The 27560-nt window shown below is 41.6% G+C and overlaps 1 long non-coding RNA gene across 1 annotated transcript in view; it reads right to left on the minus strand.

The window, feature by feature from the left end:
* LOC125915558 (uncharacterized) overlaps positions 1 to 24248 on the minus strand; it is a 98158-nt gene extending 73910 nt beyond the window's left edge. The window contains exon 1 of the long non-coding RNA XR_007455693.1: positions 24142 to 24248. This is a non-coding gene — a long non-coding RNA (uncharacterized LOC125915558). The remainder of the gene's footprint in view (positions 1 to 24141) is intronic.
* Between the last annotated feature and the right edge of the window lie 3312 nt (positions 24249 to 27560).

The following is a 27560-nucleotide window of genomic DNA, read 5'->3' on the forward strand; positions in this document are numbered from 1 at the left end:
TAAATGAACACAGATGAGAAGAGAAACAAAACAGAGAGTGTGGTCGCCAGAGGGGAGGTGGATGGGGGGAGGGGTAAAACAGGTGAAGGGAATTAAGAGAACACTTACCATGGTGAGCACCGAGTAATATATAGCAATGCTGAATCACTGTACACCTGACACTAATCTAACACTAAGTAAATTACACTTGAATAAAAAAACATAAATGATACAAACTGAAGCAGAGAGAAGAAAACCACCTCGGTGACCCGTGAGAGAGTATCAAGCGATCTAACACATGTCAATGGGAGCATCAGGAGAACAAAGATGCAGGCAGCTTCCATTCAAAAACAGGGCTCAGATGGAGACCTATACCTTGAGATGAAATTTGTGAAATGATTTAAGTCTTCATTTTAAGTTTAACAAAAAGAGTGAAGTAAAGCCAAAGCCAGCAGAAAGAAGGAAACTATAACGGAAATCAATTAAACAGCAAACACAATAGGGAAAGATTTTTAAGTTGATTCTTTGAAAAAGTTTACACTAATATGCCACCAGCTTAGCAAGTTAGCAGTCTAAAGGGAATATTACAAACTAAAACACATCACTACAGTCCATAGACATTAAAAATAATTTTATGAACAGTTGTTTAATAAGTTTGACAAGTTTTTTTTTTTTTTTTAGGTCAATACATTCCTGGAATGAAACGAATTACCAAAACTGACCAGGAAGAAATGTAAAGTCTGAAGAGATTTTTTATGTATTAAAGTAACTGAATCCATAATTCAAAAGCATCCCACAAAGAAAATTCCATGCCAAGAGGATTTTACTGGTGAATTTTGGCCATAATTTAAGGAATTTGATCAAAAAGGATGCTACACCAACTCATTCATGAAAAAATATTCCCAACTCATTTTAAGAAGGCAGCATCATTCCAACACAAAACCAAGCAAAGACATTACAAGAAACAGACACTATAGACCACTACTGCTGAGGAACATATACACAAACATTCTCAACAAAATATTCAGAAAGTTAAATCTCGCAATCAGATGAAGTTTGATCCTGGAATGCAATATTGGTTTAACATCTAAAAATTAACTCAGTTCACCACATTAAGAGATAAAGGAGTAAGACCACAGAATGATTTCAGTAGATGCATAAAAACTTCAAAAAATATCAACACACACTTAGGACAACTCTCAGAAAACCTGTTAAAGTGTACCCACAAAAAAAACCTACAGCTATCATTATGGTGAAAAGACTGTGCCCCCTAAAATTGGGAACAAGGAAAAGAGGTCTGTTCTGGCCAGTTGTATTTAACATCTCACTAGAGGTCATAGCTAATGCAATAAAAAGAGAAGTACATCCAAGTCACAAAAGTTAGCAAGAGCTAAAACTTTATTTATAAGTTATGATAACTGTTTATGCAAAAACTCCTAAGCAATTTACCAGAAACAGAACAAAACCTGACTAGATCTAATAATCAAATTTAGCAACACTGCAGGATAGAAGGTCAACAGAGAAAAATCCATTTTTTCTATAATACCAGCAATCAATAGTTGAAAAATGAAACTTAATATCATTTAAAATAGCATCACAAAAAGAAAACACTCAGAAAAATTTCAAGAGGTAAAAGAAGCTTCACTGAAAATTATATCCCATCACTAGAGAAGATCTAAATGAAGAGATCTCTTCTGCTCATGGATTGGAGGATTCAATGTTAAGAGGTCAGTTTCTTCTCCAATTGACCTGCAGATCTAAAACAATCTCAAAAAGTACAGCAAGATTTTATTGTAGAAAATGACAAGATGAATTTAAGTTTTATAGGGAGAGACAGGTGACCTAAAGCAGCCAAAACAGTTTTGGAAATCATAGTTCTGACATAACAACCAATAGACCAACAGAATAACAAGCCATGAAGTAGACCCACACATACAAAATAAAGTTCCAAAAAGAAGTTGCCGGACAATTTAATGTGGAAAGGACAATTAACAAGCGATGCAGGGACAACCAGGTATTTCTATAGAACAGAAGTGAACTTTGAATTCATAGATTACTTCCTACACAAGAGTTAGACCAAGATGGATCAAAGACCATCCACAGAGATTCTAGAAAACATAGGAACATAACTCCATGATCTTGAGAAAAAGATTTCTTAGCCAAGAAGCAAAGAGACATAATCACTAAAGTTGTAAAACGTTAAAATATACCTCATCAAAAAACTGTAACATATACACCTATCTATGCATTAAAGGACACCAGTAAAAAAATAAAAGGGTAAGGCATTAACTGGAAAAGAAAGTCATAGCACATATACCTGACAAAGGACTTACATCTGTGGTATATAAACAAATAGCACATATGAATAAAAAGACAAAAAAAGAAATGAACAAAAGACCTGAAGGCCACTTCGCAAAGGAAGATCTAGGACCATCAACATCATATGTGGGCAGACATGTGGAGCCATTCACCTCTCACATCACCAGTGGATGTGTGGAAAATGAACAGCAGTAACCTTCTGTAGGACCAGAGAGTCACTCGAAAATGAAGATCTGTATCCAAAACCAGTCTTGTATAAGAAAGGAATAAAGGTGCTGTGTCCAAATAGCTCAAAGCTGAGAACTCAAATGTCCAAGAAATGGTAAATAAATTATGTTCACAGACTGAAATACCCTTTGGCAATTAGATCAGGAGCTGGGTGGCTCCGTGAGTTGAGCATCTGACTCCTGATTTTGGCTCAGGTCATGATCTCCTGAGATTGAGCCCTGCATCAGACTCTGCTCTGACAGCAAGAAACCTGCTTGGGATTCTCTCTCTGCCCCTCCCCCACTTGTGCTCGCTTACCCTCAAAATAAACTTTTAAGTGGAAAAAAACATGCTGTTCCCACTTGTAAGATTTCAGGTCATCTCGAGCAGAGATTCCTATGCAGAGAGTGCACCAGATCCCAGGCTCCTCATCACAGCAAGTCACCCTTACTAAGCACTCACTATGTACCAGGCACTATTCTAAGTGCCTCAGGTAGATTAACCACCCAATATTGATAAATAGTCTCTGTAACATTCACTTTCCTTTTACAGATGGAGACAGCTGACCCACACATTCACACTGAGGGCCTCACCTAGGAGTCCCTTAATGAAGGCATTCAGTTAGTGACAGTGATCGTAGTTACTCGCAGGACATGGCTTTGCCACTGGCAGGGTGATGTCACGCTTTGTATTATACATCAGGTTCCTGAATGAAGGCTATGGACTTACAGCCGATCAAGCCCAGAGTGAAACACAGGTTTTGTGGAGCCCATGCTGTGTGGATCCCCTAGGGAGAGGGACGTGGCGGGATCCCGTGCTTGGTGAGGAAGGTTCCTCCTTGCCTGGGGACCCCACAGGACATGTTCAGGCCATAACGAGTTCTCCCACAACCCCACCCAGCCCCGTGAGGCACAAACCCTACACAGCAGGCTGTCATGGAAGGAATTCAGGAGAACCCTCATGTCTGGGAACATTGGTATGTAAATTTCCCATTTTTCTTTGGATATCAATTATGGACAGAACTCATTATTTTTTTAATGTTTATTTATTTTTGAGAGAGAGAGAGAGAGAGAGCGAGAAAGCGCCAGCAGGTGAGGGGCAGAGAGAGAGAGAGAGAGAGAGAGAGGAAGACACAAAATCCAAAGCAGGCTCCAGGTTCTGAGCTGTCAGCACAGATCCCAATGCAGAGCTTGAACCCAGGAGCTGTGAGATCATGACCTGAGCCAAAGTTGGACACTCAACTGACTGAGACACCGAGGCGCCCCATGAGAGTCCATTATTTTTAAGCATATCAATGTCTGTGTCCATTGCTACATGTGACCAAAATTAAGAACCACAATGATTTAGGGTCCCTGCCTGTGTAGATGTAGGACAGGATTGCTTTCTAGGTTTCTGCTGGACATTGGGGGAAACTTGCTGTGCTATCATACATGCATGGAGAGCTTCAGTTGCCCATAATATGCCTTTGTGCAAAGGAGAAGGAAGGATTCTTTCCCCTGGGCAGAGGCAGCCCCATGCACCTGTGCACTGGCCTGGCGAGTGGAAAAGGGCTTGGATTCCATCTCCCACCTGTCGCACTGACAAGGCATCCTAGAGCTGCAGGTCAGTTTCCCAACCACACGTGACAGCCTTTACAGAGGCCACAGATTTCCACCCGAGGGGAGCTAATAAGAGACATCAGAATTCAGTCTTCCATGTAGAGCTTGGCTATGGCAAGCAAGCCTCTTTGAAACTGTGCTTTGGATGAAAACCCTATTCAGACAACAAAAATCCACCCCCAGCTAATGGTTAAGGGGTTGTTGTTGTGTGGAGGACATTACTGATGTGTAACTGTCTCGGCTCCAAGGGTCACAACACTTCATCCCTTCATGTGGAAGATCAAGGTAACACCAAGCCCAGGCAGAGGGCTGGGCCTTGGTTTTGTGGGGTTCTCAGAAGTGTGATGGCTTAGCTCAGTCACCTTCTGCCCTCATTCTCACGCACAAGACTCCAATTTGATCCTGCTCATGTTCCCTGGTTCGGCTAAGTCAGTTAAAGACACACTTCTTAAAACAACTCTGAGGGGACAAGAGAGACTCAGTACGCATAGGTCTGTGGCCACGCAGCTCATCAATCCAAACTCAAATGCAGGGCTTTCAACTGCACATCTGTTTTCTTCCCACATATTCCTGCATGGGATCCAAGCCAGGAAGACACCCCAAATGTCAACAACACTTAAGTGTGGTATTGCTGCCTCTAAACCCAAAACATGCCTCCAGCAAATCCAAGTTAAGAAGATCCACTTCATGCATGCCAGGCTGGCAAAAGTTAAGTCAAATAACAAATTACGATAGGTGTAAAACCGGTTCCTCAAGATACCCATGTCTTCATCCCCAAACGGGAGGGGTGGGAGTAGGTCCTGCATGTGGTGAGGGGGAAGGAAGTGCACAGATGGAATTACTGTGCCCACCATAATCCCAGGGTCCTGTAGAACAGAAGGGGGAGACTGAAGGGGACAGAGAGGCCCAGTGAAGATTCTACCTGTGGGTACCTGCAGGCTTTGGAGGAGGAAAGGCCACATGCCAAAAAATACAGGTGGCTTCTAGAAGCAGGGAAAGGCCAGGAAATGAATCACCCCCTAGAGCCTTGAGAAAAGAATGTGGCCCTGTGAACACCTTTACTTTTAGCGCAGAGGGACCTCATTTCAAGCTTGTGACCAACAGAGCTGGAAGAGAAGTTTGTGGAGTTTTTAAGCTGCTATGAAGGTGGTACTGTATTCCAGCAGCAACGGGACATGACTGCACACAGAAGCTTCCTAGGCTCCCTGGTGCTGGATGCTATGGGAACAGGAGATCCCAGACAGCGTGATGGAGATGGCAGGGGAGCAGCAGGGGGACTTCCTGGAGCCAGTGGTGTTGGATGCCAGCAACAGGAGAGACTGGCTGTCAGAGGTCCACTGCCAGCCAAGCCACCACACGGCACCAGGAGAAAGGTGGGCTGTGGGTTCGCTGCAGCTGGAAACAGAAGCAGGTCTGGGGCACTGTGGCAGCCACACTGAGGGCCTTGGACCTTGTTCCCAGGCAGTAGGGAGTGGGTAGGGGGTTAGCCAGGTCATCCTCAGGGTCCTCAAATCTGCCTTGGGGAGCCCACCCTGGCTGCACTGCAGGGAGCAGATGGGGGGGATGCTGGCAGCAGGCAGACCACAGAGGAGGCCACCACAGCATCCAAGCAGAAGGGGACAGGCCAGTACAGATGTCGGCAGAGGACGAGACTCACGGACAGACCAAGGGGACAGTTGTGGTAGCTGCTCACAAGGGCTTTGGGTTGGCAGAGGAATGAAAGGGGCAGGTGGGGTCTTGTTTAAGGTTCTTGGCACATCCCTTTTACCACAGTTGCTTCACCTGGTCATACCCAGAGTCTCTTAAAAGCTGTTCTATACTCCTTAAAGCTGCTGCATATCCCTGTCCCTAGAGGCACATGTGACAGGGCACAGGGGTTGTCATTTACCATCTACAGAGTGAGGCACCAGTGAGGGAAGAGGTATGTTAATTATGAGGAGCACAGGTGAGGGAGAAAATGACCACCATCTGCTCTGGTGCTTTGGGGGAAGGGGCAGGACAAGGACGGGGACATGGACTTGGTGACCCCGATTTAGTTGGAAGATGAGCAGTCTCGAGGATGGAGCTTAAGGGATCCCGGTGTCCTTGGCAATGCCCTTACACTGTCAGCTTGTAAGGGCATGGGCCTGGAAGAGCCACATTTGGCCTGCTCACTGAGTGGCTTTTTGGGTGTTGAGTTTAGTAACTTCTTTATAGATTTTGGATACTAGCTCTTTGTCTGATATGTCATTTGCAAATATCTTCTCCCATTCAGTCAGTTGCCTTTTAGTTTTGTTGATTGTTTCCTTTGCAGTGCAGAAGATTTTTACCTTCATAACGTCCCAATAGTTCATTTATGCTTTTAAACCCCTTGTCTTTGGAGATGTGTCAAATAAGAAATTACTGCGGCTGAGATCAAAGAGGTTGTTGCCTGTTTTCTCCTCTAGAGTTTTGATGGTTTTCTGTCTCCCATTCAGGTCCTTCATCCATTTTGAGTTTATTTTTGTGAATGGTGTAAGAAAGTGGTCTACCTTCCTTCTTATGCATGTTGCTGTCCAGTTCTCCCAGCATCATTTGCTAAAGAGACTGTCTTTTTTCCATTGGATACTCTTTGCTGCTTTGTTAATGATTAGTTGGCCATACATTTGTGGGTCCAATTTTGGGTTCTCTATTCTATTCAATTGGTCTATGTGTCTGTTTTTGTGCCAATACCATGCTGTCTTGATGATGACAGCTTTGTAGTAGAGGCTAAAGTCTGGGATAGTGATGCTTCCCACTTTGGTTTCTTCTTCAATATTATTTTGGCTATTTGAGGTCTTTTGTGGTTCCTTACAAATTTTAGGATTGTTTGTTTTATATTTGAGAAGAATGCTGGTGCAATTTATATTGGGATTGCATTGAATGTGTAGCTTGCTTTGGGGAGTGTTGACATTTTAGCAATGTTTATTCTTGCAATCCATGAGCATGGAATGTTTTTCCATTTCTTTGTGTCTTTCTTCAATTTCCTTCATAAGCTTTCTATGTTTTTCAGCCTACAGATCTTTTCATCTCTTTGGTTAGGTTTATTACTAGGTATTTTATGATTCTTTGTGCAATTGTAAGTGGGATCAGTTTCTTTATTTCTCTTTCAGTTGCTTCATTATTGGTGTATAAAAATGCAACCGATTTCTGTACACTGATTTTGTACCCTGTGACTTTGCTGAATTCATGTATCAGTTCTAGCACTATCTTGGTGGATTCTTAGGGGTTTTCCATGTAGAGTATCATGTCATCTGCAAAAAGGAAAGTTTGACTTCAGCATTGCCAATTTTGATGCCTTTTATTTCATTTTGTTGTCTTATTGCTGATGCTAGAACTTCCAACACTTTATTAAACAACAGAGGTGAGAGTGGACATCCCTGTCATGTTCTTGATCTCAGAGGAAAGCTCTCAGTTGTTCCCCATTGAGGATGGTATTATGGTGGGCTTTCCATATATGGCTTTTATGATGTTTAAGTATGTTCCTTCTATCCCAACTTTCTTGATGGTTTTTATTAAGAAAGGATGCTGTATTTTGTAAAATACTTTTTCTGCATCAACTGACAGGATCATATGGTTCTTCTTTCTTTTATTAATGTGATGTATCACATTGACTGATTTGTGAATATTGACCCAGCCCTGCATCCCAGGAATGAATCCCGCTTGATCATGGTGAATACTTCTTTTTATATGCTGTTGAATTCGATTTGCTAGTATCTTGTTGAGTATTTTTGCATCCATGTTCATCAGGGATATTGGTTTGTAATTCTCCTTTTTTTGTGAGGTCTTTGTGTGGTTTGGGAATCAAGGGACGGCTGGCTTCATAGAATGAGTCTGGAAGTTTTCCTCCCATTTCTATTTTTTGGAACAGCTTGAGACCGATTGGTATTAACTCTGCTTTAAATGTTTGGTAGAATTCCCCAGGGAAGCCATCTGGTACAGAACTCTTATTTGTTGGGAGATTTTTGATAATGGATTCAATTTCTACACTTGTTATGGGTCTGTTCAAATTTTCTAGTTCTTCCCATTTGAGTATTGGTAGTGTGTGGATGCCTAGGAATTTGTCCATTCGTTCCAGGTTGTCCAATTTGTTGGCATATAATTTTTCATAGTATTCTCTGATAATCGCTTGTATTTCTGAGGAACTGGTTGTGATAAATCCTTTTTAATTCATGATATTATCTATTTGGGCCCTCTCTCTTTCCTTTTTGAGAAGTCTGGCTAGGGGGTTATCAATTTTGTTTATTTTATTTTATTTTTTTTGAAAAAACCAGCTCTTAGTTTCATTGATGTGTTCTGGTCTTTTTTTGTTTTTTGTGTGTTTTTTTGTTTGTTTGTTGTTGTTGTTGTTGTTTGATTCTACATTGTTTACTTCTGCTCTGATCTTTATTATTTCTCTTCTTTTGCTGGATTTGGGGTTTCTTTGCTGTTCTACTTCTAGTTCCTTTAGGTGTGCAGTTAGATTTTGTATTTGGGATTTTTCTCATTTCTTGAGATAGGCCTGGATTGCAATGTATTTTCCTCTAAGAACTGCCTTTGCTGCATCCCAAAGGGTTTGGATTGTTGTGTTTTCATTTTCATTTGTTTCCATATATTTTTTAATTTCTTCTTTAATTGCCTGGTTGACCCATTCATTCTTTACTAGGATGTTCTTTAACCTCCCTGTATTTGTAGGTTTTCCAAACTTTTTGTTGTGGTTGATTTCAAGTTTCATAGCATTGTGACCTGAAAGTGTGTATGGTATGATCTCAATTCTTTTTATTTATTGAGGTCTGTTTTGTGACCCAGTATGTGATCTATCTTGAAGAATGTTCCCTGTGCACTCAAGAAGAATGTGTATTCTGCAGTTTTAGGATGAAAAGTTCTAAATATATCTGTCAAGTCCATCTGGTCCAGTGTATCATTCAGGGCCATTGTTTCTTTATTGATTTTCTGTCTAAATGATCTGTCCATTGCCGTAAGTGGAGTATTAAAGTCCCCTGCAATTACTGTATTCTTACCAATAAGATTGCTTTTGTCTGTGATTGTTTTATGTATTTGGGTGCTTTCAAATTTGGTGCATAACATTTATGATTGTTAGCTCTTCTTGATGGATAGATCCTACAATTATTATATAATGCCTTTCTTCACTTCTTGTTACAGACTTTAGATTAAAATCTAGTCTAAGTATGGCTACTCCAGCCTTTTTTTTTTTTTTTTTTGACTTTGTAGGGTACTTTTAACTTCCAAATGTAGAACAGGGGTTTTAAAAAAATGCATCTTGTCTAGATCATAAAGGGCAAGAAGCCCTCCAGCTGACTTCAGGGTCCACACTGCAATATTTGAAGTTGACAAGGGGGCTGCTATAGTGGAGGTGGGAACAGACAGACCCAAGGAGATCCCCCAAAAGTCACTGGCTAGATGGCGCATGAGGTTCAAGTCTCTTAACCTTGAGATTTGGTAATTAGAGTACAAGGTGTACCTTAGATGAACATCACCCTCGAGCCAGAGAGGCAAGATCGCTTTGGGGCCTTTTGGTGAAGATCAAAGGAAGCCAGAGAGGCAGGAAACCAGGAATGTCATTCTCCTAAGAGGAACAGTGTAGACCAGGAGGGGTTAGTTCTGTAACCTAGCGCACACTTGGGTCTCTGTGCCCTTGACCTCAAGGACAGACAGACAGGATCCTTCCTTATGTTCTTTCTACACCCCACACCACCGCTGGCTCTTCAGAAACCTTCCTGTGGCCTCTGTGTCTGGTGTATGCAACACACAGAGAGACTTCAAAGCATCGTGGTGCCTCAGGAGCAAAGGTGCAGCCACACTCAGCAGTTTTATTCTGGGGCACACCCGTGGGTTGTGGTAAGATTGTGAAATACCAGTCTGTAGCCACAGATGTGGGAGAACCCAGATTCTGAAATCTCAAGCATGTTAGTGTGGACTGGGATCTGTGGATGTGTGAGCCCCAGTATCTCAGGGACACAGTTCACATTTCCTGGCCAACTTTGTCTCCTTTCAGCAGAAAACAGTCCATGACCATGGTCTTCATCTTCAACAACCCAAGTTATCTAACACACACAAGTAACTTCACAATCCATGTGGGAGGTTATCCAACAGGAGATACCTAGATACTCAATGGAGAAAGACTTGCAAAAGGGGGTAAGTGGTCCAAACGTGATTTACTTATTTCTGGCCCAAAAGATGGAATAAATAATGACAATAGCTAGAATAACTAAAAGTGGCCCAAATGTATTGGGCACATCCAGTATGCAGGTTCTCATTTTCCTGGAGGCTGCAAGTCCAAGATCAAGGTGTTAGATAGCTGCTTCCTAGAGAAGCACTGTGCCCACACGGCCCTTCCCTTGTGCAGTGTGGTCCTAGTCTCTTCTTAAAGGAACACCAGTTGTATTGATTGGAGCCACATCTTCAGGACATCATGTAACTTTAAGTACCTCCTTAAAGGCCTGTGTCCAAAAGTGGTCACACTGGGGTTAGGAATTTATATTGTGGGAGGACTGTTCAGTCCTACAGCACATGGATTCATCTACTCCTTACCATATCGTGAGGAGGTACTATTATTTTATATCTCACAGACATGGAAATGGAGGCTCGAGGTATACAGTGAGCACTCAGGGTCCAGAACCTGTGCTCCTGACCACCAAGTAATCCAGCCTTTCCTGGGTACCAGTAAGCACACTGGAGGAATATTCTCTGGCAAGGATATTTTGAATTGTCTGGGCACCTTCCTAAATTATCAGCCAAGTTGAGAACAAGAGTTAAGAAGCCTATCCTCTGCCTTCACCTTGAAGTTGTTACACCTCCAGATGCTACACATGATCCTTAGTTCACCTTGTGTAAACAGGGAGGGGACTCCTTCAATGCAGGACCATGGTGACTCAGCAGATATAGCACAGAGCCCTCAAACCATTAAAGATATGCAAATAGATTCCACAGTCCTCAATCTTAGTTTTTAGAGGTTCGTGGCACTGAAGAAAACCTTAAATCTTTCTTGCCTAAATAGAGCCATGCCTGGAGAGTCCCTCATTACAGCAGAGGGGAACTGAAGGGGTTCAGTGAACCCATAGCATGGTGGTCACCATCAGAGTTGGTGTTAGTTCATTTATCCAAAAAAGAGAAAAGGGTCAAAGGCCAGAAAGCAAAGGAGATAACAAACAAGGAAGAGAAGAAATTAGAATGGGTCCTAGAATGAATGGTTTTCCCAAGAAACTAAAAAAACTCCTAGTTGAGGCAATTATTTGGCATTGAAAGTATTCTTCAAGTTTCCAGGTTAGAAGGCTAAATTCTGGAAACATCCATGAAGATAAAATAAAGGTTAACCACAATAGGCCACAGATTTTTCTCAAAGAAAAATTAAGAATAACACAAAATCTGAAGGATTTTGAGAGCAGAAGCCCTTAGTTAACAATTTTCACCCAGCCAAGCTGTAATTTGTGTGTAAAACAGAGGAAAAGACATTATTGGAAGATTAAGGCAATAGTAAAGAAAAACAATAACAAGTGGGGTCTAAACCATCATATTAAAACACAATATAAAGCTGCAATAGATAGAGCAGTGGGAAGTCAAACTAAGAATTAACTCTCCAAGCAATGGAACTGAAGAGCTTTAAAATGGGCCCCAGGTAGAAATTTGTACAAGTTACATACAAAGATTCATGGGATCACTATTTTTCAGGCTTTTACTGGAGGTTGTAACACACATAAAAAGAACTACAAGGATCAGAAACAGACACAAAGTATACAACATTGAATATGATGCAACCTAGACAATTCTAAGAAGAGATTTATGTACCATTTATAAATGAGAGCAAAGTAGGAAGATGGTAGACACACCCAAAAAAGACGCAATAGGAAATCTAAGAATTACATAGCAATAAAACTTAAAAAAAAAGAGGTTAAAGATATCAGGATCAATCCTTCCTGGTTAAAAGAAGCCTCATTAATGGGATGTTATGTGTTCATGAAGGAGATAATTACAAACATGGAAGTCCTTTCTTCTCAAGTCATTTCATAAATGTAATACAGTCCCTGTCAAAGTCCCAGTAAGACTTTTCATGGAGTTTGACAAGATTATTCTGAAATTCAAAACAAGAGCCAGGACCAATTTTGGGAAAACAGAAACAAATGAGACTGGTCTCACCAGATACCAAAAAGAGATGACAAAGGAGAAATATATATAACTATGAAAGACAACACGGACCCAGGTGGACCGGGGAGATGGAGAGTATTGTTTTAAAGGGGGATTTCACAGAAGTAGAGAAAGACTTTTCCATAACTTGTGTAGAAACATTTGGGTGTACTTATTTAAAAAAAAAAAAAGGTTGGAGCCCTACCTCATGACCCACAGAACTAAGTTTTAGTAAAAACTAAAACTATTACAATAAAATGAACAAATGTTTAAGACTTTAGGGTTTTAAAGGACTTTACAAATAAAAGGTTTTAAAAGCCACAGAAGAGAAGACTGGTATATGTGAGCATATGAAGACATTAGGGTTCCATGGAAGAAAAGCGCAGTTCAAGGGTCCCTGCCTGGCTCAGTCAATGCAATGTATGAATATTGATCTCAGGGTTTTGGGTTCAAGCACCATGTTGGGTGGAGAGATTACTTAAAAGTAAAATCTTAAAAAAGTTTTAAAAAATGTTCAAAGGCAAGGAACATTCCCCAGAAATTATTAACACATGTGACAAGTTATCCAAAATCATTATATACACACACACACACATACACATACACATACACATACACACACACACACACACACACACACATTCATTTGAGGGTGGGGAGGGGAGAAAGCCTCTTATGTTGAAAAATTATTTCACCTAGGTGTACCTCAGTGGTTCCATTGATTGAGCATCCCAACTTTTGATTTTGGCTCAGGTTATTATCTCACGGTTTGTGAGCTTGAGCCCCACATCAGGCTCTCTGATGTCAGTAGAGAGCCCTCTTTGAATCGTCTGTCCCCCTCTCTCTGTCCCTCCTTGTTTGTGTTCTCTCTTGCTTAGTCTCAAAAACAAACATTAAAAAATATTCTTAAATGATTTCACACATATATGGAATTTAAGACAAAAAACAGATGAACATAGGGGAAGAGAGGGAAAAAGAAGATAAAAAGAGAGGGAGGCAAATGATAAGACACTTTGTTTTTTAAAAAACATTTGTTTTGGGGAGAGGAGCCAAGATGGCTCAACAGCATGGGGCTTTTTTTTTTTTTTTTTTTTGAGTCTCATATCCATGAATTACAGCCAGATTAACACTGAACCATCCTGCAAACCTAGAAAACTGATTTGATAATTAACACAACAATCTGCATACCTGAACCACAGAATTCACCAGGTACATGGCACAGAGAGGTGAACTGGGGGAGAGAGAAGCCACAGAGGGCAGGGAGCTGTTTTTGCTTGCAGACGGAGGACAGAGATAGGGGGAGAGTATGGGAAAAGCACCCCCCACAAAAGTATTTGGAGATAAAGGGGAAAAGTAGAAACATCCACAGGGACTGAACTAAAAATGGGATAAAGGAGAAAGGAGAGAGTTTAAATTCCATTAAGACTCTATAAAGAGGGAGTGCAGAGTCTGAAACTCTGCAGTTCGGTAGCTGGTGGTGCTCTGGTGAGAAAGGTGAATCCTCAGGAGCAGAGTGAAGTCTGGGGGTCTTTGGGACACACTGGAAGAGGTTATTCCCCTGTTAGGAGAGGCAGTGTGGCACCCTCACAAGCAAAGATGCCAGTGGACCCCAGAGAACAACCACATTTACTGGTGCTGGAACAAGGTCATTAAGGGTGAAGCCTGGTGCCAGATGAGTGTTGTGATTTCCCATAATCCCTGAAATGCTGCTGCTACACGATTGCCTGAACTTTTTCTGAGGTAGGCTGGTATTCAGCCACAGTCTCTGGGCATCAGCAGCAGCATGGTCCCAGAAACATTCCTGGGTGTGGTCATCACCTGGCCATTGCTCAGTGACACACTCCCACAGAAGGTCTGAGTGGATAAAAGCCCTGGTCCCTCAAAAGTGAGGGGTTGAAAAACACAACTGCATTTGAGACAAATCTCAGGAGGGAAGTGTCATTTGGCAACCTGATGGCTTGGTCATGGACAGTGTGAAAGTGGGGAGAGGACAGAAGCCAGAAACAAAAGACGGGTGCTCGATTACTGGTACAGGAGAGCACAGAGTTCAAATACCACAGACTGGGTGGCTGGGTGACACCATTTTAACCCCTCCCACGCATGCACATACACATCTACAAGTGCCACAACAATCCACCCCAGTAAGCTAAGCAGTGTCATCTAGTGGAGAACAGAGCCATTACACTAAGCCCACCCAACTGGGTCAACCTCGCTCTTCAGGAACACGAGTCTCTCCACCTGCTTAGTACACGGACTACAAAATACTTCAGGGTTGGACTTCTAGGGGAAAACAACGTAATTTCAATCGTATTTCAATCTGTTCGCTGTCCATCTACTCAATTTTCTTTTATTTTTTAGTTTTAATTTCTTTTCTTGCTCTTGAATACAGAAAGAGAAAAAATGTATTTTTATTTTCAATTTTTATTAAAAATATTTTTCTTTAATTTTTCTACTATATTTTACTTTTTTGTAGATTTTTCAAATTCTATTTCACTTCCATGTCATTTTATTCTATTTCATTGTATACATTTCTTTCAAATTTTCAAACATTTTCCTTTTTCCCCCTTTTTTCTCTAATCTGTCAAACTCCTTTCAACACCCAGACCACAACACACCTAGGATATAGCATCATTTATTTGATTTTGTTTGTGTGTGTGTGTTAATTTCTTAATTTTTTTTTTACTTTATTAATTCTTTTTCTTCCTTCAAAATAATAAAACAAAGGAATTCACTCTAAAAGAAAGAGCAGGAAGAAACAACAGCCAGGGACTTAATCAACATATACAAGCAAGATATCTGAAACAGATTTAGAATCACAAAATAAGAATACTAGCTGGGGCCAAAAATAGTTTAGAATCCCTTTCTGTAGAGATAAAAGAAGTTAAATCTAGTCAGGATGAAATAAAAATTGCTATAACTGAGCTGCAATCTCAAATGGATGCCATGGCAGAAGGATGGATGAGGCAGAGCAGTGAATTAGCGTTACAGAGGACAAACTTATGGAGAATAATGAAGCAGAAAAAAAAAGAGGGAGACTAAGGCAAAAGAGGATGATTTAAGAATTAGAGAAATCAGTGAATTACTAAAAAGGAACAACATCAGAATCATAGGGGTCCCAGAAGAGGAAGAGAAAGAAAAAGAGGTAGAAGGGTTATGTGAGCAAATCATAGCAAAAAACTCGCCTGAGCTGGGGAAAGACAGACATCAAAATCCAGGAAGCAGAGAGGACTCCCATTAGATGCAACAAAAACCGACCATAAACAAGGCATATCAGAGTCATATTCACAAAATATTCAGGCAAGGGGAGAATCATGAAAGGAGCAAGGGGAAAAAAAAGTCCCTAACCTACAAGAGAAGACAGGTCAGGTTTGCAGCAGACCTATCCACAGAAACTTGGCAGGCCAGAAATGAGTGCCAAGATATATTCAATGTGCTGAATCAGAAAAATATTCAGCCAAGAATTCTGTATCTAGCAAGGCTGTCATTCAAAGTAGAAGGAGAGATTAAGTTTCCCAGATAAACAAAAATTAAAGAAGTTCCTGACCACTAAATGAGCCCTGCAAAAATGCTGACAGGAGAAAAGTTGAAAAGAAAAAAAAAAAGAAAAGACCAAAAGCAAAAAAGACTAGAAAGGACCAGAGAACACCATCAGAAACTCCAGCTCTACAAGAAACATAATGTCAATAAATTCATATCTTTCAGTACTCACTCTAAATGTCAATGGACTTAATGTTCCATTCAAATGACATAGGGTAACAGAATAGACAAGAAAACAAGATCCATCTATATGCTATTTGCAAGAGACCCCTTTAGACCTAAAGACACCTTCAGATTGAAAATAAGGGGATAGAGAACCATCTATCATGCAATTGGTCGACAAAAGAAAGCGGAAGTTGCCATACTTATATCAAACAATCTAGACTTCAACATAAAGACTGTAACAAGAGATGAATAAGGGCATTATATCATAATCAAGGGGTCTATCCACCAAGAAGACCTAACAATTGTAAACATTTATGTGCCAAATGTGGAAGTACCCAAATATATAAATCAATTAATCACAAAACATAAGGAAACCCATTGATAATAATACCATAATAATAGGGGATTTCAACACCCCACTTACAACAATGGACAGATCATCTAAACATAAAATCAACAAGGAAACAATGGCTTTGAATGACACACCAGACCGGATGTACTTAACATATATATTCAGAACATGTCATCCAAAAGCAGTAGAATATACATTCTTCTCCAATACACATGGAACATTCTCCAGAATAGATCACATTCTGGGACAGAAATCATCCCTCACCAAGTACAAAAAGATCGAGATCATACCATGCATATTTTCAGACCACAATGCTATGGAACTCAAAATCAACCACAAGAAAAAGTTTGGAGGGGCGCCTGGATTGCTCAGTTGGTTAGGGGACTGACTACAGATCAGGTCATGATCTCACAGTTTGTGAGTTTGAGCCCCGTGTTGGGCTCTGTGCTGACAGCTCAGAGCCTGGAGCCTGCTTCAGATTCTGGGTCTTCTCCTCTCTCAACCCCTCCCATGCTCATTTTCTGTGTCTCTCTGTCTCTCAATAATAAACATTAAAAAAAATTTTTTAGGGGCTCCTGGGTGGCTTGGTCGGTTAAGCGTCCGACTTTGGCTCAGGTCACGATCTCACGATCTCACGATCCGTGAGTTTGAGCCCCGCATCGGGCTCAGTGCTGACAGCTCAGAGCCTGGAGTCTGTTTCAGATTCTGTGTCTCCCTTTCTCTCTGCCCCTCCCCTGTTCATGCTCTGTCTCTCTCTGTCTCAAAAATAAATAAACGTTAAAAATTTTTTTTAATTTTTTTTAAAGTAAAAGTTTGGAAAGGTAACAAATACTTGTAGACTAAAGAACATCCTACTAAAGAATGAATGGGCTAACCAAGAAGTTAAAGAGGAAATTAAAAAGGACATGGAAATGAAATGATGACACCACAGCCCAAAACCTCTAGGATGCAGCAAAGGCGGTCATAAGAGGAAAGGATATAGCAATACAGGCCTTCCTTTTTTTTATTACTCTTTTTAACATTTATTATTACTAAAAGAAAGAGAGACACAGAGCATGAGCAGGGGAGGGGTAGACAGAGGGGGAGATACAGAATCTGAAGCAGGCTCCAGGCTCTGAGCCATCCGCACAGAGCCCAATGCGGGTCTCAAACTCACAAACTGTGAGATCATGACCTGAGCCGAAGTCAGTCGCCCAACCAACTGAGCCACCCAGGCCCCACACACTCCAGGCATTCCTGAAGAAGAAACATAGGTCTCAGATACAAAACCTAACCTTACACCTTAAAGAGCTGGAAAAATAACAGCAAATGAAACCCAAAACCAGCAGAAGACAGGAAATAATAAAGATTAGAGCAGAAATCAATGCTATCGAAATCAAAACGAAATAAAAAAAAAAAAAAAGCAGTAGAAGAGATCAATGAAACCAGAACCTGGTTCTTTGAAGGAATTAACAAAATTGATAAACCACTAGTCAGTTTGATCAAAAAGAAAAAGGAAAGGACCCAAATAAATAAAATCAAGAATGAAAGAGGAGAGATCACAACCAACACAGCAGAAATACAAATAATAAGAGGATATTATGAGCAATTATATGCCAATAAAATGAGCAATCTGGAAGAAATGGACAAATTCCTAGAAACATATAAACTATCAAAACTGAAACAGGATGAAATAAAAAACTGAACAGACCCATAACTAGCAAATAAATCGAATTAGTAATCAAAAATCTCCCAAACAACAGGAGTCCAGGGCTGGATCGCTTTCCAAAGTAATTCTAACAAACATTTATGGAAGAGTTAACACCTATTCTCTTGAAGCTGTTTCAAAAAATAGAAATGGAAGGAAAACTTCCAAACTCTTTCTATGAAGCCAGCATTACCTTGATTCCAAAACCACACAGAGACCGCACAAAAAAGGAGAACTATAGACCATTTTCCCTGAGGAAAATGGATGCAAAAATCCTCAACAAGATATTAGCCAACCGGCTCCAACAATATATTAAAAAATTATTCACCATGACTGAGTGGGATTTATACCAGGGAGGCAGGGCTGTTTCAATATCTGCAAAACAATCAATGTGATTCATCACGTCAATAAAACAAAGGACAAGAACCACATGATCCTCTCAACGTTTTTTTGTTTTTTTTTTTTTTTTTAATTTTTGGGACAGAGAGAGACAGAGCATGAACGGGGGAGGGGCAGAGAGAGAGGGAGACACAGAATCGGAAACAGGCTCCAGGCTCTGAGCCATCAGCCCAGAGCCTGACGCGGGGCTCGAACTCACAGACCGCGAGATCGTGACCTGGCTGAAGTCGGACGCTTAACCGACTGTGCCACCCAGGCGCCCCCCACATGATCCTCTCAATAGATGCAGAGAAAGCATTTGACAAAATACAGCATCCTTTCTTGATAAAAACACTCAAGAAAGTAGGGATAGAAGGAGCATACCTTGAGATCATGAAAGCCATATATGAAAGACCCGATGCCAATATCATCCTCAATGGGGAAAAACTGAGAGCTTTACCCCTAAGGTCAGGAACAAGACAGGGATGTCTACTCTCACCACTGTTATTCAACATAGTATTGGAAGTCTTAGCCTCTGCAATCAGACAATACAAAGAAATAAAAGGCATCCAAATTGGCCAGGTCAAACTTTCACTCTTCCCAGATGACATGATACTCTATATGGAAAACCCGAAAGATTCCACCAAAAAACTGCTAGATCTGATCCATGAATTCAGCAAAGTGGCAGGATATAAAATCAATGCACAGAAGTCAGTTGCATTCCTATTCATCAGCAATGAAGCAACAGAAAGAGAAATCAAGAAATCGATCCCATTTACAATAGCTTCAAAACCCATAAAATACCTAGGAATAAATCTAACCAAAAAGGTGAAAAAGCTATACACTGAAAAGTATAGAAAGCTTACAAAAGAAATTGAAGAAGACACAAAAATTGGAAAAATATTCCATGCTCCAAGATAGGAAGAAGAAATATTGTTAAAATGTAAGTACTACCCAAATAAGTCTACATATTCAATGCAATACCTATCAAAATAACACCAGCATTCTTTTCAGAGCTAGAACAAACAATCCTAAAATTTGTATGGAACCAGAAAAGACCCCAAATAGCCAAAGCCATCTTGAAAAAGAAACCAAAGCAGGAAGTATCGCAATCCCAGACCTCAAGCTGTATTACAAAGGTGTAATCATCAAGACAGTATGGTACTGGGACAAAAACAGACACTGAGATCAATGGAACAGAATAGAGAACCCAGAAATGGACCCACATACGTGTGGCCAACTAATCTTTGACAAAGCAGGAAAGAATATCCAATGGAATAAAGACTGTCTCTTCAGAACGTGGTGCTGAGAAAAGCGGAAAGTGAAATGCAGAAAAATGAACCTGGACCACTTTCTTACACCATACACAAAAATAAACTCAAAATGGATGAAAGACTTAAATGTAAGACAGGAAGCCAACAAAATCCTCAAGGAGAAAACAGGCAAATACCTCTTTGACCATGGCCGCAGCAACTTCTCACTCAACACATCTCCAGAGGCAAGGGAAATGAAAGCAAAAATGAATATTGGGACCTCATCAAAATTAAAAGCTTCTGCAGTGAAGGAAATAATCAGCAAAACTAAAAGGCAACTGGTGGAATGGGAGAAGATATTTGCCAATGACGTATCAGATAAAGGGTTAGTATCCAAAATCTATCAAGGACTTATCAAACTCAACACCCAAAACAAACAAATTTCCAGTGAAGAAATGGGAAAAAGACATGAATAGACACTTCCCCAAAGAAGACATCCAGATAGGCAACCGACACATGAAAACATGCTCAACATCACTCATCATCAGGGAAATACAAATCAAAACCACAATGAGATACCACCTCACACCTGTAACAATGGCTAATATTAAAAATAGGCAACAACAGATGTTGGTGAGGATGTGGAAAGAGAGTATCTCTTTTGCACTGACGGTGGGAATGTAAACTGGTGTAGCCACTCTGGGAAATATTATGGAGATTCTTCAGAAAATTAAAAACAGAACTACTCTATGACCCATCAATTGTACTACTAGGTATTTATCCAAGGGATACAGGTGTCCTGTTTCAAAGAGACACATGCACCCTAATGTTTACAGCAACACTATCTACAATAGCCAAAGTATGGAAAGAGCCCAAATGTCCATCAAAGAATGAATGGATAAAGAAGATATGGTGTGTGTGTGTGTGTGTGTGTGTGTGTGTGTGTGTGTGTGTGTGTATGATTACTCAGTAATAGAAAAGAATGAAACCTTGCCATTTGCAACTACATGGATGGAGCTGGAAGGTATTATGCTAAGCGAAATTAGTCAGAGAAAGACAAATATCATAGGACTTCACTCATATGAGGACTTTAACATACAAAACAGATGAACGTAAGCGAAGCGAAGCAAAAAATAACATAAAAACAGGGGGGATGGGGACAAAACATAAGAGACTCTTAAATATGGAGAACAAACAGAGGGTTACTGGAGGGGTTGTGGGAGGGGGGACAGGCTAAATGGGTAAGGGATATTACGGAATCTAATACTGAAATCACTGTTGCACTATATGCTAACTTGGATGTAAATTTAAAAAAAATTATTTGGTTTTGAGAGTGCACTAGCAGGGGAGGGGCAGAGAGAAGGGGGCCAGAGAGATGGGGCCAGAGGATTCAAAGCAGCTTGTGCACTGACAGGAGTGAGCCCGATGTGGGGCTCAAACTCACAAACCATGAAATCATGACCTGAGCCGAAGTCAATCGCTCAACCAACTGAGACACCCAGGCATGCACATAAGTGACTCTTTCAATAGAGCAAACTGAGGGTTGCTGGAGGGATAATGGGTGTGGGCATGGGCAAAATGGGTGATGGGCATTAAGGAGGGCACTTGTTGGGATGAGCACTAATGAGGGATGAGTCACTAACTTCTACTCCTGAGGCCATTACTACACTAGATGTTTGGAATTAAATATTTAAAAAATTAAAAGTACAAAAAATGAGCCAATAGAGAAGTGTACAGTAGTGATAAGCAAGCAGTTCAAAGAGCAAATGCAAGTGTCCAACCATCACATGAAAAGGCATTCAACCTACTTAGCTATCAGAAAACACAAATTTAAATGAAATAACATTTCTACCTATTAAATTGCTAAACCCTGAAATACAGTAGTTTCGTGCATGGCTGGTCGTCAATTGCTAGAACCACACTGGAGATCATGTCAGCAGTAATGTTGTGTGCCCACCTAGGATGGAGTCATTCTATTTTTCACGGTCTCCCCTGGAAGGACATTTGCCTGCATCAGCCAGAAAGCCTGAAACACACTGTTCATCGCATCATGTATAAAAGTGAGTTAGAGGACAACCCAAATGTCCAGGGCTGGGTGAATGGCTGGATAAACCTTGGTGTATCTGTACCATTATCCACAGCACAGCAGTTGCAAAGAAGGAAATTAAGCATACTGGTATACTGGTATACCTTAGATATAAGTGTTGAAAGAAATTTAACAATACATTCAGGATGGTACTGTTGACAACAGGATCCTGTGGATTTTTGCCCACACAAAGATGTCTGGAAAGCCACACACTTAACCAGGAAAAGAGAAAGGAAACATGGGAGGTCTGGATGGTGGCTAGTGGTCAGAGAGGACTTTGGTTCCAAGAGAACTTTAGAACATCCAGGTTGTAAAGAATGTAGTTGTCAAAAAGGATTCAAAACTCACACTTGCTCAGGAGGTTTAAGATCTTGACAGGGATCTTCAGAAATATATGCTGTTCTACTAGGAATTTATCTAAAGGATACAGGAGTGCTGATTCACAGGGACACAGGTACCCCAATGTTTATAGCAGTGCTGTCAACAACAGCCACAATTATGGAAAAAGCCCAAATGTCCATCAACTGATGAAGTGGATAAAGAAGATATGTTTTATACATACAATGGAATACTACTCGACAAAAATGAAATCTTGCCATTTGCAACAATGTGGATGGACCTGGAAGGTATTATGCTAAGTGAAATAAGTAGTCAGAGAAAGACAGAGATCACATGTTTTTACTCCTACGTGGAATTTGAGAAACCTAACAGAAGACCATGCGGGAAGGAAAGGGCAAAAAGTTTCCAACAGAGGGGGAGGCAAACCAAAAGACACTCTTAAGTACAGAGAACAAACTGGGCTTTATGGGAGGAGTGGGGGAGAGGAGAAAGTGGGCCATGAGCATTGAGGATGGCACTTGTTGGGATGAACACGGGGTGTTGTATGTAAGCACTGAATCATGGGAATCTACTCCTGAAGCCAAGAGCACACTGTATACACTGTTAGCTAACTTGACAATAAATTATATTTAAAAAAAAAAGTATCTGCTTGTGCCCTAGAAGAATGGGCAAGGGATGGGAGCAGGGAAGTGGACTTGGAGATGTGGGAGGTTGGGTCTGTTTAAGTCCAGTAAAGCAAGGTCAGGAGTAAAACATGCTTCTTTTTCAAGGTCATGATCTAAGAAAGTGTCATTTCTTCTTGTCCCCAGTGACACAGCAGGTGTCTGGTTACAAAAATCAGAATCCCATATTCAAGTCCCACTTCTAAACAGGTGATCTCTGGGTGAGCCATTTATATCGCCGAGTCTATCATTACTATATACATTAGGAAGGTCATTCCCCACCACCCTGTCTCCTTTATGGTCACTTTGAGTCAGACACAACATGAGCAGAAGTTCCCTGAAAGCTATAAAAAACAACACAGAGAACAGTTGACTCCCTCCCAAACACACACCAGGATAATGTATATACCCACTGAGTAATTAAAGACATAGTTAAAATAGTTTTCTCCCTAAGATTTCCCAGGAGTTCAATACCTCACACCATTTTCTAAAAGAAAGCACAGATGAAATAATCAAGCACTAAACATGAAACAATAAAAAGATACAAATCCAAACAGTATCTTCTTTACATCAAGTAATAGAGGCAAAATAAGGCCAACAACAAACCTCAAAAGCAACAGACAGCATATTTAGTACAGAAAGGACTTCCACACACCAATGTGAGAAACAAATTCTCTAACAGAAAAAGAGTTGCCAGAATTCTAAGCCAATAAAGTCCAAAAATATGGAAAGTGAAAAATCAAGAAAAGAACAAATTAGATACTTTTTTTTACCTACCAAAGTCAAAATACCAGTAATACTTAATACTGCCCCAAAATCAAGCAAGACAGATGCCTACAGTAATGCCATCCCAGGAGACACCTGCCATCCAGATATGGGATTTAACACTTTCCAGGAACCATGTTAAAAGCAAAAATAACCAAGTAAAATTTTAATATCTTTAACCCAATATACCAAAAGTGTTATTTTAACTCACTATGAAATTAAGATTTTTATGTCCCCACCTCCTTTTTTTTTTCTTTTTGGAAAAGTACTCCTTCTTTGAAATTTAGTACTTCAGACTTACAGCATCTCTCAATCCAGATGCTAAACTTTTGATGGAAAGGTTTTGTGTTTCCTATGATTTTCTGTAGAAAAAGATTCACATACCCATTTTGTCCCAAATATATTTAAGTCTTCCAGTAACTAGATTGAGTGTCAGGTTTTAAAATTAATTCTAGATTAATCAAAATTCAAACTATTCCTCAGTCCCACTAGCCACATTTCAAGTGCCTGAAAACGAGGCATGCTGGTGGGTACCTTACTAGAGGACATCGCTCTGTAGAAAATCTGTCCAACTAGCTTCCTGTCCTGGCAGTAGGAAAAGGCGGCTCTTCATTCAGCCTCCTGAAATGCTACACAGGGAATCCGATCACCATAAATAATGCAAGACTTCCCCCTCCTGCCCTCCCACAGAGGTACCTTCCACTCCGTGAACAGATCCATCCCATCGTCCTTTCTGTTCCTGCAGGGACAGTTTTCCAGGGGTCCCCCAGTCCAGTCCTTAGTTGGTGGGCACATCTTCAGTTCTCATGCTATAAACAGGAAATAATGATGGCAATAGGAAGGATAAGAATACAAACTGATAGGTTCCATCTACTGAGCGGTCCATGGTACAAAATCCTTTCTATTCATCATCAATCCGCACCCCTCCAGTTTACAGACAGGAAACTGACCCAGGAAAGCAACATGTACAGGTCATGCTGGAAAAACCTCAGTACTAGTGGAGCCACCTGCTGTTGCAACCAGAGCTAATGGTTCCCAAACCCTTCCCAGGCTGTTCCCTGTTCAGCATTCAAGCTCTCTCCCCCAGTCACCAACAGGGGCTCCCAGCTCTCCATGCAGGATCAGGGACACCGGGATGCCCTCTGGGGCACTACTTTTTTCCAGAATAGCATTAGGCCCAAATAAAGAAGAAAACCACCACGTGAGAACCTACTAGGTGTTAGGCACAGTGAAGCCCTCTGCACAGACAATGCTCACAGCAACCTCTGAACTAGGGATGGTCATTTCTACCATTTTACAGAGAAGAGACTTGTCCAAGGGCAAGAAGCAAGCAGGAGGGCCAGGATTTCAGTGTGGTACATGTGTCCCATGTTCTCCCCAGGTGACTGGTGCTGTGTGCATGCAAGACTACCAGGGTGGGGGGGCACGGAGTTCCCTATACCTCAGTCCACACCTCTGACATGATCACATACTGATCTCAGTGGTGTGCGGTCACAGGCGAGTAAGACCTATACTTTGTCAAATGAAAGCATTCACATTAGTTTTCAGTGTATTCTACAAGCAATGAGCCATTTTGAAGGCCAGCATGTCGGGGGTGGGTTATTGGGCACCCACTGTGCACCAGCTGTCTGCAAAGCATTCACATGGATTTCACATCTGAGTCTCTTAACAGGTCTGCAGACTGGGTAACACCACCCACAGCCCACAGAAAACTAAGGTACAAAAGGTGAAGAGACCCATCTGAGATGACAAAGTAAATGGCAGTCAGGGCACAGAACCACCGCCCAAAGTGGGAGGGGCTTTCTCCAGGCAAACATCATTTTCCAGCCACCTATGGGTCTAGCACTGACGACGCACACAGGACCCAGAAAAGAATAGGGCAAACATGATGCATGGTCCCAGGGGGTTCAGGCCACCACGTGGGGACTGTTTCAATGTCTTTTATGGATGCCAGATTTCCATGATCACCTCCCTCCCCCATGATTTAGCCAGCCCCTCCAGATTCAGGTGGCTGGGGCATACACAGTTGTTTCAGCCTATAAGCCCTCGGTGGCAGTGAGGGGGTCCTCTCTAGGCAGAAGCACTCAGGAGTTGGGCACAACACAAACTCTCCTTGGAAGTCAGGTACTGACTGGTGGAACCATCCTGGATCACAAGCCACCAGATGGAGGACAAGCGAGCCTCCCCATGTGGTGTGAGGGCTAGGCTTTTTTATGCCAACCACGGAGATGAGAGGGAGTTGCTGCAACAAAGCCAAACACATGCTGATGAACATGGTGAGATAGGATCAAGAACTACACAAAGTTGCATCATAATTTACATGAGAAACAAGAGCAGTGAGATTTTAATAGACTGATTTGGTCTTGCCAGAGAAGGCAAGGGTCGGTAATGGAAAGATGGAGTGGAGATCAGACAGACGAGGATGATGGCAGGTCCTGTTCGTTAGTGTGCCAGGCATGCTTTACGATCATCTGAGCAAAAGCCAGGCTCACAAAGCCTGAAGTTTGGGGAGTGGGAGACTGGGAGGTTGGCCCTGGGTGTGTGGTTCATCAGGCACCGGTCACAGTCCACTTTCATGGATTTCACACAATGGAACAAGGGGAGCTAGTGGAGATGGGACCTTAAGGAAGGCCTCTCCAGAGAGGTAACAGCAGAGAGTGGAGGGTCAGCCAGAGAAGAACGTTCCAGGGGATACCTTGTGACTTTGTGACCCAACAAGGGGCAAACAGGAGTGATTGGGGGTGAAAATAAAGTCAGATGCAGGCTCAGGATGCTACTGTAAGTCTCTGAAGAGTCCTGAGCAAATGCTCTGATAGGCTCTCTGGTGGGAGGGCTGCTTAGCCAAAGGCAATAGGACCCCCCACCGTGGGACATCTGACAATGGCCAGAAATGCTACCAGCTTCTATGAGGCTAGGGCTGCTGCCCCAGGTCCTGTGATGCACAGGACAGCCCCATAGCAGAGGACAACACAGCCCCAAGCATGGTCAGGGCTTGCTAGAGACTGGAGTGCAGAAAGAAAGCAGAAGGAGCCAAGTTAGGCTACTGAGTAATTCAGACAAAGTGGTGGCTTGGACAGGGTGGCAAGAATTGAATTTCTGATGCTCTTAGAAGGAATGGCCAACAGGATTTCTTCAGGAGAATTCCTGAAGTGGAATGAGAGAGGGAGAAGTCAAAGACAACATCAAGGCTTGTCATCAGAGCCATGAAAGAGGCATTTATATGGAAAACATGTTAGTTGAGCACCTAGTAGGTGCCAGAGAAACAGGCGTTAAAAAACCCCTTCCCTCATTGACACTTACCATTGAGCGGGAAGGAAACTGGCAGCTAAGCCAATACACAGTAATTTCCAGTAGCATTAATCCCTCTTACCACGATTTGATAGACTTTACCAAGCATACTTGGGGAGTTTCTCTGAGGAGCTACCATCTGAATACCCATCAGCCAGGAGATCTGGGGTAAAGACAGGCCAGGAAGGGGGTACAGTGGGTGCAAATGCCCAGAGGCACAAGCGTGCACATGTTTGCAGTGCTACAGGAAGAACAACGTGTCTGGACCAAGGGAGTGGGAAGAAGCAGGCACTGGACAGGTAGGAAGAGGTGCAGAATCCACAGGTCCTCCAGCTACGTCAGATTTCATTTTCAGCACAACTGGCTGTCATTTGAAAATTTAGCCAGAACCGCATTAACTCGCTACTTCAAGGAGCTCAAGCAGTGAGTGAAGATCGCTGGAAGGCTAAGGGAACCTCCAGGAGATGGTAGACAGGGCAAAGCGGCCGCGCTAAGCAAAGGCAAGATGTTTCCACTAAGAATAAAGTGCAAGGAAAGTGGTTCCTGATCCCATAAGATTTATCTGGAGACGAGGGTCATGTGTGGAGCTGTGATGAAGCAGAATACGACTACAGTAGCCTCCCATTATCCGTGGGGATATGTCCAGAGTCCCCAGGTGGGTGCCTGAAACCACAGATAGTACAAAGACTATAGACACCATGTTTGTTCCTATACATGCATATGTAAAGTTTGATTGATAAATTAGAGATAATAATCTCTATTAATAACTAATGAATTTAATAACAATTTAATTTGATAATTTAATACTATGTTTTTTCCTATACAAG

The sequence above is a fragment of the Panthera uncia genome, chromosome D1 (genome assembly GCF_023721935.1).
Source record: "Panthera uncia isolate 11264 chromosome D1, Puncia_PCG_1.0, whole genome shotgun sequence".
In the NCBI taxonomy this organism is placed as follows: domain Eukaryota; kingdom Metazoa; phylum Chordata; class Mammalia; order Carnivora; family Felidae; genus Panthera; species Panthera uncia.